Raw genomic sequence first — 17,110 nt, 5'->3', positions numbered from 1 at the left:
TATATATATATATATATATATATATATATATATATATATATATATATATGAAGATATGTATTATCATATATATTATATATATTATATATATTGTAAAAAGGATTTAGATAATCCTCTCAGGTGGTGTTATTAAGTTAGACATGGCCTGGACCAATCTTTGATCGAAACATATCTATATTACATATTCGTAGGTAAATGCTTATATTTAACGTTTACGTACATGTGTGTGTGTTTGTGTATGTGTATGTGTTTGTATGCGTGTGTGAGTGTGTGTTGGTGTATATATATTAAATATGCATTTGTGTTAGCTTGTGACTCTCTGTGTGCGCGTGCGTGCGTATGTGTATGTACTTGTTTGTGTATGTGTGTGCGTGCGTGTGTTAAGAAATAGCGGAAGTTCTTGGAACACCCAGCAGGCATGGGATATCAGCTAGAACTGCTTGTCTATGCTGTGTCACCGGCATACATGCCTGCTTGCGTTTTGCCTGACTCTCGCCTTCATATAGTCTACTTACCGTGTTGGATGGACTCTCATTATAACTTTTCAAAACAGATACTAGCTTCAACACGCAGGACAATTTTCTAAAGCTTCGCGAATATAGCAGTAATACTGAGTGCCAAACCAGGGAGTAAAACTATTATACATATATATATATATAAATACATTACTTTCACGCCCGTATGTACGATATATAGATAAATATATTTTTATAAATTATATTTATTTATATACGTGGTTGTGAGAAAGAACTTGAGTGATAAAACAAACGTAAAGTAAGTTATTTTGTTTTGTTTGTATACCTAAGTTTGATGTTTATTGTTGATTGTTACGTACATATTTATTTCTCCTTCAAGCATTTACGAAATAGAAAATACCTTGTCTGTTAGCTTTGTATTGAATTGATTTGTTATCTAAGTTCTCGAGTAAAGTTAGTTTGTGATTATTATACTTTAGCGGTACTTCTTTACGTTTATTTCTCAACAGCATTTAGGTTAGAAACAGCTCCAGTTCTTCAAGCACTACTATAAAGGTATTTGCCTCGGAGCGAATTATGTTCGTGCCACGTCCAGTAGGTGCTGCTCCCGCCCGTCTCCCTTCCAACTATCTTCGGCTTGTCCACCCCATACCCTAATCTAATTGTTACACCCATTCTTTCCTCTTCGGACATTTCGGAATTCCCACCATGTTCAGTTCACTTCCACAAGTGTTCATTTACAAAAGTTCAAAAAGAATATTAATGTCGTCAATAGCACTGGCGTAGTATGCCTCCCAAGGGCTGTGAGCCCTAACATATCCGCAAAACTTCGCTGTTTGTATGTAAGTTAAATTATTTATTTCTCGGTGTGTTGAATATTCGACAAGTATCACGTGAACTTACAGTTCTATCCTTTTAGTGTCAGTTACTATTTCACTTGTAATGTTGATTCGAAATTTTGATATTATCCTCGAAATGTACATCTTAAAAATACCCGAAAATAAGTTATTTCCCCTCTTTTTCATTTTCTGTCATAGCATTATTCCACTTTGTCCGGTATCCGGCTGTCTCACATATGAGATCGTGATGTTACTTCAGTAGAAGTATTGCACTGTCTCAGAATAGAAACCAATTACTGTTAATTAGTTCCCTATGAAACCGGCGACTGGAGATCGAATTTGAAGTCTAAATGTAAAATGTTAACACCTTAATGGCAAAGTGTCTCATTTTGACATCTTGTACATGTGTGACACTCCATCATCTACTACTAATATTTTTTTTTTATCGACTTCCAAAATGAGAAAAGTTAACCGAACAGAATTTTAAATTAGATCAATGACTGTTGGGACACGTTTCACATAACATTGTATCCCACTCTTTACCTACTCTGCCAATTTATTTGTTGTCCTGTGTGAAAGGGAAACTTTTCAATCATGTCCTAAACGCAGGGAATTACACTTTAAACTCTTGAACTTTAACAATTTTGTAATGTGAAAATCATCGTAATTGCATTCTTGAACATGTGATTCTTATAATGGTGAAAGAGTCTACCAATGATCAAAATATTTCCATACATGACCTCCTCGCGGTCATTGTGTAATTCAACATACTTTATTCCCAAACTATATTATTTGTAGTGGTTTCAATTCAGTGTTTGGAAGTTTTTGCTGCTATGTCTTGTAAGTCTCTCACGCAGGCTACCCCCCCCCCACTGGGTCATGATAACTAATGTTAATTCATTTAGGAAGGAATATATTTAAATGTATTTTAATTTTCTAAATCCAACTTGCTAAATATTAATTCTTTATCTCAGTAAATCTCTTTTACCGTTGTTTTAAAGTTGGATATTAATCGAACAGGCGTCAACTTGCCAGCAGAATATGGAATTCTGTTACCTATAACATTTTGCGCCTGTTTCATCAGGTACAACTTGCAACTGTCATTTCCTTGGGTTTCTGAGCAGGAACGTTATTCTCAATTATCTCGTTTAACCTCGCTTTCCAGGATAGGTGGGTAATTAAGTTAGAAGATTACATGTGATCAATTGGTATCCTGTCCACGATTGATTTTCTCCCTAAAACATCATGCCATGAAGTAAAAACTATAATCTGATTTTCAAAGAAACACTGATGCTCACACTGAATTTATTTTCTTACTGTGTTATCACTTGCTTTACATTCTCTTTATCAAGTTTTGAAGATCTTTAAGATCAAGAAATATTTCCCATTTGTGTTGCACTATGTTGATGGGAAAAACCATTCTCTTGCTAACATTATTAATCTACTGCAGGTAACGTTGCCACACTTCTTCAAATTATTCGAGTCATTTAAATAGAAAACTAACGTATTATCTGCCTGGAAGCATTATATTTTGATTTTAGAAGTTTCAAATCTTAAATATTGATATTTCTTTACAGTGCGATACTTAGGGCAATTTAAGACCTAAACGAATGTCATGTGTAAAATTAAACACGAATACTCCCTATAAATTTCGCTAATCGGACATTATCGACTGCTTAGGTATTTGCAGATGAAACACCGCTTCTTATATGTTTTTTTTTATATGTTTAGAGCCATGCCAACCCTGCTCGGGCGTATAATTCCTCTAATGCTGTACGTGGATTGATGCTGCGATCGAACTCTGACCATAGCCTCCATTCACACTCAGTAAAACAATGAAATCAAATTCATATCGTATTAAATTCATATCGTATTACTTAAGTAACCCAAAGCATGTTTATTTTTCTAACTCAAATGAATAGTAGTAACGTTGTATAATTTTTCAACAGAATAATTTTGAATGCTGAAACAACATTTGATTCATATTTGACTGATATTACTAGCACGTCAGGTAAAAAATTCAATTGCGTCTTCAGAAGATTTACCTATGAATTATTCATATTATCTACTCAATTTTCACCTTATTTTCAGCAGAAACAATATCACCAAATCTTTATCAGTTTCATTGAACTACTCGTTGTTATGATTCCTTCTCTGTTAGTTGATCTGAGTATATATTGGCTATATATTGTTATAGTATCCAAACGCTGAGCTTCAATTGCACTGCTGTAGAATAAAAGACCATGACTGCAGCTTTTAATTTAGCAAAACATTTTTTGTTACTTTGAACTATTTAATAATTGTATATGAATTCATAATATTAATCCTCTATTTAACATTCAAATATACGAATTTGTTTTTCCTCTAGTATAACATATTGAAAAATGTAGGGAGCTGGCAGAACCGTAGGCACGCTGGGGGATTTCGTCTGTCTTTAGTTCAAATTCCACTGAGGAAGATTTGCCTTTCATCCTTTAAAGGTCGATCAAATAAGCACAAGTTGAGCATTGGGGTTAATGTAATCGGCTTATCGAAATATCTGGCTTTGTGCCAAACTTTGAAATCAATATAACATACTCAAATAGAATTATGATTTAAAATATTTTCCGATAAGAAAAGATTTCTCTTTGTCACACATATGATTTTTTTCTGATGTAATTTAACCAGTTAAACACTAATTTTGTTCAAAATTTTAAGATGAGAATTAAGACCAAATTATTTTTCTTTTTATATATATATATATATATATATATATATATGTATGAACCATTATTCTCACCGTAGGGATAGTAATGGTAGAAATGGAATTGTTTTACATCTTAATTTTCAATCCGTCATCAACGAAACATCGAGGTGTCTTTGAGATTTCATTACTTTATCAGAAAATGCTGCATCCTTCCCTTTTGAACTTTTCTGAATTTCGGGAGAGAATAATGCTGCGTGTCTTCAGCTTACTTATCCTTCACGTCATAAACAAACTGAGAGACGGAGAAGATGTGAGAGAGAAGATGAGATAATCGACCAACAGATTTATAATGATAAATATCTAATAATAAATTAACAGAAACATAAGTTGTTTTTTTTTTATATATATCCTTCTTAAAATTTTACTGCTTCGCACTCCGATACAGATATTTGTTCGAAATTAAAAATGCTATTTTTGTTACGGCGCAGTTCACACTAAAAAAAGAAAAAGAAAAAAATCAACAATTTATGTTGACGAATACCGTTTCCATCGGTCTCTATTGTTTATAATTTTTAACTTCGTTTTCAAATTCGTATTGTGAACAGAATGTGAATTTCATCGCAGTAATATTTCACCGGATGATCGTCTTCAACGTTATATCTGTTGTTGTGAGAAAAGAATGAAACTAATGTTCCAAACCCATGTTCATGATATATGTCACATTGTCTTTTTAATTTTAATTCTTACAGCAACCGCTTTGTTTCTGTAAACTTCCCTTGCACAACTGGGTTTTGCTGTATGATATGCGTGCAATCAATGATTTGTTTCTATTCAATGGTGTTTCATTAAGCATGTTATTATTGGCATTGTTTCTACTTATAATCACCAAATTCTAGTTAACTTCATTTACAGTTATCTATATTTAAATAGTTTTTCTCTCTCTCTCACCCTGCAATCTTCGCACTCGCGCGCGTGCACGCGTGCGCTTTCCGGACGGATAGATAAATAAATAGATAGATATATAGATAGATAGATAGAGATTAATCATTCACTTGGAAAGGTCTGTGGTGAGAGTTATCAAACATCATGGTGTTATCGAGGACCATCTAAGCAATCTCTTCTTCGTGGTTTTATAACGAAAAATATGAAGAATTTTCAAATTGGTTTAGGATTGCAACATAGAGAGAATGGAGCATTACCAAGTCGTTATGAAATTTATGAAATGACAAACCCATTCTTTGCCCGAAATATCTCATAGTTCGGTCAAATCTACTCAAAGATGTAATGTCCAATGATTGTAATCATTTAATGAAGAGGTTGGTGCAATGTTAGCTGACGCTGTCAAACAAAAGATCGTCAGCTGTGACAAAAGATTTCGTAGTGTGGACATAACTATTAAAAAACCCATATCACAGATGCTGTCTTATGATATTCCGAGCATTGGTAAGAGGGTTATATAGATGCACTTCTTTTCATACAACATCGTAGCTAAATGAGATGAGATGAAACAATGATCCACGGTGGTTGTTGCAATTATTTTTCTTTTTACATTTCAATATGTTCTAGTTGTGCATTTATCTTGTTACCCTTTAAGTAACAAAGATAACATTATTATTATTATTATTATTATTATTATTATTATTATTATTATTATTATTATTATTATTATTATTATTATTCTTTTCTTTTTTTTATTATTCAGTACTCCTATTTTTATCACGTACATTTACTGCAGTACCGATGGCAGCTCTGTGTGCCTTGGGTATGTGCTGTGGTTCTCTTATTTTCACTGTCTTAAAAGTGTTTTACGTAGGATGTTTGCGGTGCCTAGTTGTGCTATTTTGTGTATGTTACCTATACTTGTAAATCCTGGCGTTTTTGTTATGTATTTTTCTGAATGTTTTTTATCATGCCTACTAGGATGGGAATTGTTTCTGCTTTTAGACTCCATATTCGAGTTACCTCTATTTCCAGATCTTTGTATTTTGAAAGTTTCTCCTTTTTTTTCAAAGAAACATTGTCATCTGTTGGTATTGATACATCGATTGCAAAGCATATTTTTCATGGTTATCTCTAAAAACTATATCCAGCCTATTAGCCTTAATTATCATTATTATTATTATTATTAGTAGTAGTAGTAGTAGTAGTAGTAGTAGCTGTAGTATCTTTATTATCATTATTGTTGTTCCTATTATTCAATGCCTTTCATCCTTTCGGGGTCAATAAATAAAGTACCAGTGAAACACTGGGGTGGATGTAATCGCCTAGCCCCTCCCCCGAATTTCAGGCCTTGTGCCTATAGTAGAAAGGATTATGACTTTTGCTATTTATTATCTTTGCACAGAGTCTAACGCTTGAGATGTAATACGGTGCCTCCTATTCACTATCTGTGGACTAAGATAGCACTCCTTATTTTTTGAGCTCCATCTCGAGTATTCGAGCGGTTACAATCAGTGCTGTTTTCTGCAAGAGTTCCACCCTTATTGCAGTCCTTATTTGTTCTATGTACATCACTATTATTATTATTATTATTATTATTATTATTATTATTATTATTATTATTATTTACTTTTGATATGCACACACTCAGCGTCCTGGAACGAGTGAAGGATAAGAGATGTTGCACTATGACCGAAAGCTTGGGGAGGAGGAGTAGCGAAATATCTTCATGTAATACCACACAAACATTGAAATGGCTAGTTTTTTTTAAGGGTGTAGACAGTACTTGTCATTACAATCTTTTGGATTTCTCTGAGACATGGTTCTCCTGGAATTTTCACTAGATGTTTCTGACACCCCATTTTTTAAATCATAACTAGGGAACCTAAAATAACAGGTACACTTCTCGTTTTATGGTGCCACATCTTTTTTATTTCAAGTTCCAGGCTCTTGTATTTACTCAGTTTCTCAAATTACTTTACAAATATATATTTTATCGCTGGGAAAACTTACGTTTAATAGTATACAATAATTTCTTTCCGTTTTTAATAATCATGTCTGATCGATTAGCCTGGATCATTCTGTCAGTGTTGACTGGAAAATCCCAGAGAATAGTGACATTTTTACTTTCAACAACTGGCTCAGGCTGATGTTCATACCATTAAGCAGGAGTGCCGATTTTGTAGTGTTTACATATTTTCCAATGTAAACACTGTCCTCCTCCACTATCGTGGCGATTTTTGTATCCGTTTGGATCAGAACAGGACATCCCCAAACGAGATTGTCTATTGTTTCGTCAAACGTGTCGCAGTATCTGCATTTAGGCTCAGAACCATTTTAAAGAACGTGAGGCGTATAGTTTTTGGTGAGCAAGCTTTGATCTTGTGCCACAAATATGTTACCTTCAGTCTCTGCTTTCAGTGCTAAAATTCTCAGCGACTGATGTTGTTGCTTGATCTACATCAGCATTTCGATTTCCAAGTAAATACTGTTCATGCTAAGGCTTCTGGCTCCACTACTCCTCAATTTGTTTCTGTCCGTTCTTTTTTGTAGTCTGCTTGATCCATTTCGCTTGGTTTGTGGCAGTGGTTTCTGGTTTTCAACTCTTTCGGGTTTCCCTTGCGAATTTGCAAACTTCTTTGACAATAGAATGTGACCCTTTTATGCTTTCGTGTTTGTTCACATGTCGTAGCCTCCAGTCCTTTGTACTAAGGGAGTACCTGTTAATAGCTATTGTGGAGGTCTTATAACGCAGTTCTACCTGCATCATTCCTCTTCCCCTATTACTTCTAGGAGGGTACAGACGATCAACATCTGCTTTTGTGTGGTGCATGCTCTTAGAAGTTAGTAATTTTCTTGTCTCCCTGTCCAAGCGTTGGATCTCTGTAAGATGTTAAAACTATATTGGATTCCTGGAAGTGTTAGGTTGTTAATGGCTTCGATGCAGTTTGTAAGGAGTTCAGTTTTTAATGTGAGACTTATTCTCCTATAATACTCCTTTGTTATTTTTTCCTACATAGTAGCACGTTGTATACCATCTCCCTCATTTATCCCTAGGTGTTTATAATTTTCTTGCGATTTAAACTCATTGATGGTAGTGTCGGTATCTAATTTAATGGAAGCTGTTTGCCTGAGCTTGTCTGTTACAAAAGTTGCTTTAGCACGCTTACCAAGGCCAACGTCCATCTCGATGTCTTTACTGAATTCTTTTACTATTGTTAGCTAGCCTAATAGCACTTCGTCATTTCTAGCGAACAGCTTCATGTCATTCGTATAAAACAGATGGTTTATTGTCTATTGCAAACTTTGAACCAATGCATGGTGTTACTTATTTCGTTTGAGAATGGCATCAGTGTCATACGAACGAGTAATGTGGAGAAGGAGTCACCTTGAAAGATGCCTCGTTTGTTGTTGATGTTAGTGTAGCTAATTCCATCAGTATGGTTTAGGAGGCGTGTGTTCCAGGTGGCCATGCTACATTGTAAGATTGTTGAGATGCGATGAGAGCTCTTGTATATTTCAAATGCCTTGAGTATACGATTATGTGTGACACTATCAAATGCTTTTCAATAGTTTATCTATGCCATACTAAGGTTCTTCCTTTTGCTCCGGCAATTCTCTACAATCATTTTAACTATGAGTAATTGATCTTTGCACTCATAAGAATTCCTTTTACAGTCTTTTCTTAGTTTGTGGAAGAATATACCTCTATTCAAGGAAAGCGAAAATTATGTCTGTTAATATGGATGTGAGGATCTTGTAGGTGGTGTTGACATATGTTGTTTGGTACGTAGTTCTTTGGATGTTTTTGTGTCTTCAGTTTTTAGTAGAAGTTATGTTGCTCCTTCGGTCAGCCAGGCAGGTATCTGCTCTGGCTTATGGACGACATCAGTCAGAAATGCTGCGAAATTTTTGTGTACTTCTGTCAGACAATTTAGCGAGAAGATGTGAGGCTTCCTATGAGCACACCTTAGCTCTTCTAATTCTATTGCCCTTCATTTCTGTTCTTCAACTTCACCCACGCTCCATCCAGTCATTTTAGCATTATATTCTTTTCTCTTGCTCCATAACTTCTTCCAGAACTCTTTCATTTCCTCAGTCTTATGTTGCTACTTAGCTTAGTTTTGCCAAATTCCATCTAGAATTTCTTTGCATCCGTCTCGAATATCCTATTTTTTCGATAAAATGTGATTCTTTTGTCATACCTTCTAAGCCGCAGGGTTTTCAATTGTATTCGCTGTTTCAAATCAACCTTGGTTGCAGTGAGGTTTATAAACTCTTTGATTTTATATTTTTGCTTGAATTTTCTACCTTGTTTTGCCTTAACATTTACTCCTCTAGAAAGTTCATCGAGAACTGAAACATCCGCCCGCAGAGATTCCATCTCTTATTGTATTGCTACTTTCCACTTAGGAGGTCTATCGACATGCTTAGTCATTTTCCGTGTTGTCCTGATACCTAGTTGTGCAGTTGATTATTATTATTATTATTATTATTATTATTATTATTATTATTATTATTATTATTATTATTATTATTATTAACGCTGCTCTTTATTTTTGTCCTTTATTTCGCATACAAGTGCGTTTTATCCATTTCAAACGACTGTGCTTCTATAGTTTCCGAATTTTCCTCCAGATAATATGTCTGTCGGTTCACAGAGAAATGTATCTTATTTGGAACTTACATATTCAAGTGCCTTCACTTTAATTCAAAGTTTTGGAGTATTGCTAACTTGATGTATTGGTCTTTGCTTACGTTTGTAGATGTCTTTGGATTTGCCAGAAATTTTACGTTCAGTTGTCTCGTATTTTGTCTCTATAAATAACTGTTTTCTAGTCACATATTTATCCTGTACAACCAAAATTACATATCCATTTTTGTCTTTATATCAGTATTTCTGAGCAATTACTGGTTTACATATTTACTTGCTCCCACGGTATCGTGTACTGGAGGATTTTGTCCTTGTAAAATTTTTGTTCATTTGTATTTCTTTGTTTACATACATATTATTACATTCTTCACATTTTTTCTTCAATATTGTTAGCTTCTAATCTTTAGTTGGTCTCACTGTATATAGGGAAAAGTTGGTTGTTTTCTTCATGCTACACTAGTCACTTTCTTTTGTTGACTAATAAATAATATTTATTGGTACAGTCGTTGAGTCGCAGTAGTTGATTTTATTTTCCTCCAGTCCCTTAATTTATGAGTGTAAAGCTAATGTATCCCATTAGTGTCAGCTTAGTGCTATGATTATAAATTGTATTTTGGAGTATCTTATGCTTTCCTCTACGATCTCCAATTTAATTGCTGAAAAAGTAGTTTATAACAGAGATGGTTTGCATATTTTTTACCTATTATCATACTGTTAATATTGGTTTCAAATTTTCGCAGAGGAACAGTAATTTCGACTCTTAAAATATGAAAGGCAAAGTCAACCTTGGTGTAATTTGAACTCACAACGTAACGATGGACGAAATGTTGCAAAGCATTTTGAACGCCATGCTAACGATTTTGCTCGCCGCTTTGATAAAACTGTTAATATTGATTTTCAGTTTTTGAAATTTGTCTGAAGTTTCTGAAAAAAAATGTTTAATATCGTTGTCTTTTATTTTTGTGTGATTAATCTCATCAGTCTCACCTATTAAGCTTATGTGTTCCTGGCTCTGTTCTAATTTTCTGTTCTCAGAGACTAGATATAATATAATGTTCTCAATTATGGTAATTTACTCATTTTTATAACAGCTTTGGCAAATTTCCTAATCCCATACTCAATCCTAGGTAATGGAGGAATTTGTAATCAAATGTTGGTAGATTTCCTTGTTGGACATTATTCCTTGTAAACAATATATGTTTCAGAGTGGATGAGGTTTCGAATCTGTCTCTAAAATTTACAACAGTTGTTGGGTTTGCTTAGTACGAGTTGTAATATTCATCTTATATTCATAAGGCAGTTACTCACATTATCTTTGGTTGTAGTTATATATACATGCACAGACACAAGCACACACACACACGCACCCCCCCCCACACACACACGCACGCACACAAATAATGTTTTCAAAATAAAATTACATGCTTGATACATTTTCTTGCATTATATATAGGTAGACTCTCAAGTATCGAAAACTTTCCTATACCATTAAATTATTTTTGATAAATTCTGTTTGCCATAATAATGGTTATCTTGATTGCCCGCGTCACTAGTAGCTCCTTCTTATGTATATGCATCTCTTTTCCGGTACCCTTTCTGTTCCTCTATGAAAATGAGATTGCTATCGACATTGACATCCAATCTGATTTAGATTGACAATATTAGGGAAATTTTGTTTAGTAACAAAAATATTTAGGTTTGTACATTTCTATATCACCTGCATTGTTGCTTCCAGGAACAACAATTTCCCCGAGCATCAGCAGCGATTCTTTTGTAGTGTTGATCGGTTTATTCGTTGATTGCTGCCAGCATAAATTAATGAATAGTGCTTTGATGCTTCCTCTAAAAATTGGGTTATTTGTTCAATCTAAGGTTATGGCAGTTAATGCAGCTTTTAAAACTTTGCGATGTTTTGTGCTGGATGTATTTAATCAGATTCGTATCCCTATTGTATATTTTAACCTTTTTTTATTGTCCTGAAACAACGAGAATTTTTATTATTGCACTGAATTTTATTATTTCAGATCATATACTTCTATTCATCAACTCCTGTTGTTATTGAGGCTTTCATATTATTAATCTATTTTCTTAAAGTAATTGTAATTTTAAAAAAAATCTCCTATTTTGCTGTCCTGGAAAATAGAGTTTATGTGATTCGCAGCGTCTCATTTCATGTGCGTTTGCTGATATTATTTGCTGAAGCACTTTAAATTGCGATATTTTGTAATTCTTATTGCGACTATTTAATAAATTTTGCTTTTCAATCTAATAGACATTTCCGCTACTGTCAGTATTATGCTGTATATTTTCTTGTCAATCTTCGTGAAAATGGAATGCGGTGGATTTAAATCTATTATGAACAATCCCGTCTACCGTTGATACTACCACTCTAGGTAATAGATTAGGTCATTTAGTTTGTCTGTATACGGCCGTTTGACTTCCACAGACTTCAATTCCTGCAGGATTCTGTTACATTTCTTCTTTCGTAAACAAATGTATTTATGTCTAACTTGAGCATGGTTTTGTCTTGATCTATACATATTGATTTTTAAAAATATTTTCCCATATAATATTTCTGTTGTACTTGTTAAACTTCAGTATTGTGTATGGTTCCTGTGCTGTGAATCTTCTCTTCCTTGTGCTGTTAGTTGTTTTGCCGTATTTATGATTTTTATGAGGATCTGTATCTGGTTCTTTGTTTCCAGGGGAACATCTATGATTTTCATACTCTTGCGAATATTAGTTCTGCTGGAAGAACTTGCTGGTTTCTAGAATGATTGACTTTGTACTATTTTCATTGCATTTAGAGGGCTCTTTTATTGTTTCGCGAGGGCGTCTCTTTTGAGTTTCCTTCCTTTTAAGGAGGTTTATGAGTTACGTGTGCAGTGGTTACTGTTATGTTTGTGTTAGGTTGAGATAAATTATGAAGGTCTTTTTTGTGTGCGTATGATCAATTATTTTGTGTAATATTTTGTATACCTTTCCATTTGTGTTTTCAGGATATTGTTATTGTTAAACTCCGTATATTGACTGGCGTGTTTAGATTTACAGTTTTCTCGCTTGAGCTTTTTTCACAACATATACGCACAGACTTATTTTATAGTACCAGTGTTTGTTGGATCCAACACAGATGTAAAATTCTAATGTAGTAATGAATTGCTCATTAATCCTATGACTACTTGAACTTCAAGGAATTTTTCATTAGTTTAATGATCTGTTTGAATATTGTATTAATTTGATATTGGTTAGTGATTCTTTCTGTTTTTAATTCTGATGATACATTTTTGATGATACACTATTTTTTATCTTGCTTCAACTAAGTACTCACCAGGCCTTTCTGTTGCACTGTGATTTAAATACAGGGATATAAACAAATGCAATGCTCCAGTGAGATACCTAAAGTTAATGATAGTACTAATGTTACACAAACATGCCTCTTCATCTAAATCTAAAAATCTAAAACAAAGGAACCTCAATAATTAACATAATTAGTCACAACATCTTTTTTTCTACAGACACTACAATAGCATATGAATTTCAGTGCTGCCTCATTCACTTCTACAATAAATCAGTGATGAATATGTTATCTTTTCTACACACATCTGCGGTATCTCGTCCAACGAAAGGTATCACACACTAAGATATACGTCCAGCAGTATTTCTCTGGAATGTCTTATCTCGAGGACTCGTACAATTTTCAACATTTAAAAAAGAATGTTAACAGCATCAATCTCACCTTTAAAAAAAAACGTCTGTAATAAAATTGACACGCGTACTTTACTACAGAGAAACCAAATGTAGAAACTTCTAAACAAGTGTCTTCTTAGGTTATTGTAAACATATGTTGCCATCGATTTGGGATATGACTTTAGTATTTATTAAACATTTTATGGAAAGTATCTGTCCATTACCTATACCACTGGGAAACTTAGTCGATCCTTTGAGAACAGGAATCCCGTTCGTATCAAGATTAGCATATATTTGGTGCTGTAGAGTTAAATGATTATAATCATGCATGATAATCAGTATTATATGTCAACAGAAGTAAAGTTTTGTTTACATCGTCATTTCATGTCATGATAGAGAAAAATACACGATTACAGTTTAGTTAGCCGCGTGGTAGTGCGGAGGTCTTTGATGTCAGTTGCATTACATTATGTATTAGAAGAATCTGATTTGAACTTCAAGGGGCACAATTTGAAGTGGCAACGAAGAACTGAAATAACATCGTTCGTTCCGTGTACGATTGATGTAAGTTAAGTTAGTCAATAATACAAGGATATTTTCTCGACAATATTTTCTCGGTGCTTAATGTTATTGCTTATATTACTGATATTTTCTTTTTATCTTTTGATCTTCAAATATATTTCAGAAATCTAGTGGTGATCCCCAGATGTCGGTCACGGAATGAGCTGTTATTCTGGTGCAGAGATTACAAAAAAAACAGTGCTGTATGAAATATATATGTGAAAGAGTGGATTTGTTTTCCAAAGTATAGTGTGCAGTATTCCTTTTGTGATATTGTGATTCCATTACGTCCAAAGATGTTTTATTTCGTAATCTATAGCATGATTCTATTTCATAACATAAGTTTAATGTTAGATAAACAATAATATCATTTCATTTTTTACTTTAGGTATTTATGTGTATATAGGATATGTTACGGAATTCTATCAAGTTTCTTGTTACATTTGTTTCCATAATTCTGTTATGATTTCTTTACTATGAATTTTCCTAATGTGTCCACATGTGCACTTTTAAACTCATGTTTTATTTCTTCATAGCTATTCCTTCTGTAGATTACAAGGCATAAATCTAAAGAACTATAAAGCACTTTTGTTTTTCTGTTAGTTGATGTATTAGAAATTCACAACAATAGGCGTTTGTGCTTATTAAATATTTGTATGTTCTTATGTGCGTTTGTATACATCAAGTGTGTGGTTGCAAAAAAAAAACATATCCGTATAATGCCATCAATATCTTGTGGCATTAATAACGCAGAAGAAATTTGCTGAGAGCAGTAATGTCAGCCAGAAAATAAGACAATGGACAAAATCAGCAAGAACGTAGTAGACGAGAAATGTTTGAAAGGACTGAGAGAATGATGGAAACGAAAAGTAGAGAAACAAAAATCATGGAAGTCGACACACTATATTCTCTTCTATTACTAATTATATTTCTAAAATAAAATTTCTGTAATTAAAAAGATACCCATACTAGTATTGCCGTTTCTTTCGTTTTTTTTTTAATATTTTCATGGGTGGGTTGTACCCGCTTATGCATATATGGGTGCGTCGCATCAGCATGATACGGCGCACCCATATATTACACATGGACGACGTGTACACAAAAGTGTTGACATCTGATACGTTGGCATTTCTCTCTCTCTCTCTCTCTCTCTCTCTCTCTCTCTCTCCCCATCTCCCTCTCTCTCTCTATGTATACACACACGCGCGCGCGCCCAGACACACCTAGATTTTATTTATGACTGGAATGATGTAAAATGGGAAAATATATATCTACACCACCAAACAAAATGATATTCCCTGCTTACATATGAATGCCTGTCTTTTCTACGTATTTATACTTGCAATTGTGTATTTTAAACACGTGGTTACATATGTAACGGGACTTTTGTGTATATATCTATTTCATTATTTATTAACAAACAAAACATGCAGATGCGTCTGCACTTCATATCATAAATAAAGTTAATTTCCAATCTTTAGCATAATGTACATGTTGAATTTAAGTAATGTTTTGTAGTAATAAACTTTAAGAGTAACAAAACAGAAATATCACCGCATATATTTTTCGGCTAGTTATAGATGTCACACATCAGTGAAAACAGTTTCGGCTCGGTTAATTTAAGTTCAATAAAAGTGATTACTCTTGTAAATACACCAAATATTTGTTATCCTGTAAACTCTAATAAAGATTTGTTTATAGTTCTACAAGTTATGTTTTATACAGCATAAGTACAACAATATTTAAAAAGTAACATACACAAACAATACATAAATAATTAAGTCATTAACATACGTGTATATTGTCGTGTTTATGCATATTAGTTTAGAACGTCGGAAGAGAGTAGATATTTTTATAGAAGACATATTATTTTATCGATTACAGAGAAAAGGTGAGAGTCAATGCCAGTGCTATTTGAACGCACGGAAGAGGCTATACGTTATGATGTTATTCTTCTTGTCACGTAATATGCTCAAAGTCAACGACAGGGGCTTATTTGTAACGCCTTAAACAAGTTTAGCTGCAAGAATATATTGAAAACAATTCATATTAATATCCGTTTAAGAGTTACGCCTTAAGCAGCGTTAAATTTTAACGTAGTGTGAGATATAGCTGAAATGTTTAGCATAATGAAGCATTGTTACGAACGTCTATCTATTAATGCATCAACAGGGAAAAAATAGCGTTTATAAAACGTGGAATCTTCCCGAGTCCTGCCTGTTTCTATGATTATGATTTAAGCATAAGGCAACGTATTCCGTTTGAAGATGGAATTAATTAAATTGGCATTAGTGATTAACTGGCATTTGTGCTATTCATAGTAGATTCATGATGGGTAAATTATTACAAAGGGAATCCGGCTTGGATCGTTAACACACGTGTCTAAATAAAATTGATTAAGCTTTCCATTACCATACACACATAATATTGATCTACAACATAGGCACAATGCCATATACATTTTTTTTATGGGGAGGAACCAATCGATTAAATTGACTATAATACTTCGCTTGTAAGCTTTATAGACCAAGGAAAGATAAAATGGGAAGTGGAACTCGAATGTACGGTAACTCACTACGCAAGACGTCCAAAAATAAACCGGTTATTTATGGTGCACACTTCTCTCTGGTTTCCATCAAAATAAACTTCAGTAACGAGTATTTCAAAATAGGCATACTGTCACAAAGTTAGAGAAAAGGGATATTACACCAAATGTCTCTTAATGCATCTAAACTGAAAGATTTCAACTAAAGTTTACCTCACCGGAATTTGAAATGATTTGATCAAGATAAGAAGCAATATCCCAAATTAATTCCCCTGCACTCTACCAATTCTTCCTAGACACTCTACTATAATGATAATTATAATACAAGCATAAGGCTAGAAAGTTGAAGGAATGAGTAGTTCGAGTAAATCCGACCTCAGATCTTCACTTGAAGATGAATATCAAAACATCCTTTGGTATTATGTAAAGGAAGGACGGGAAAAAAAGCTGGGATAAACGATGCTAGGTATTTTATTCGCCGCTCTATCTACCACCATTATCTACGCCAATTCCCTTTTTCTACATAATTGTAACCCCACAAGTTTCCAGAAAGGTTATAGGTGATTGAATTATTCCTAGCTCGCGACTACCACATATAGTTGAACTGCAAAAGTGAGAAGTGAGGATTTGATCTGAGATTGTAATTGGACGTATGAGAAAAACTAATAACATATTCCATTAATCTGAAAGATATGGTGACCTGCAATCCCTCTAAAATAATAT

General features: G+C 33.7%; 1 protein-coding gene across 3 annotated transcripts in view; it reads left to right on the top strand.

Moving 5' to 3' along the window:
* LOC128247348 (uncharacterized) overlaps positions 1–17,110 on the top strand; it is a 249,604-nt gene that overhangs the window by 102,089 nt on the left and 130,405 nt on the right. Inside the window, exon 1 of one of the 3 annotated variants that reach the window (XR_008263743.1) lies at positions 373–774. The exons of the other annotated variants lie outside the window; for them this stretch is intronic. The gene's annotated coding sequence lies outside the window, so the exon portion shown is untranslated. Of the gene's footprint in view, positions 1–372; positions 775–17,110 lie in introns of those variants that run through there. 3 annotated transcript variants of the gene reach the window in all.

The sequence above is a fragment of the Octopus bimaculoides genome, chromosome 3 (genome assembly GCF_001194135.2).
Source record: "Octopus bimaculoides isolate UCB-OBI-ISO-001 chromosome 3, ASM119413v2, whole genome shotgun sequence".
In the NCBI taxonomy this organism is placed as follows: Eukaryota; Metazoa; Mollusca; class Cephalopoda; order Octopoda; family Octopodidae; genus Octopus; species Octopus bimaculoides.
Note: the sequence above shows the minus strand (reverse complement) of the source record. Positions and strands in the feature narration are given on the sequence as shown.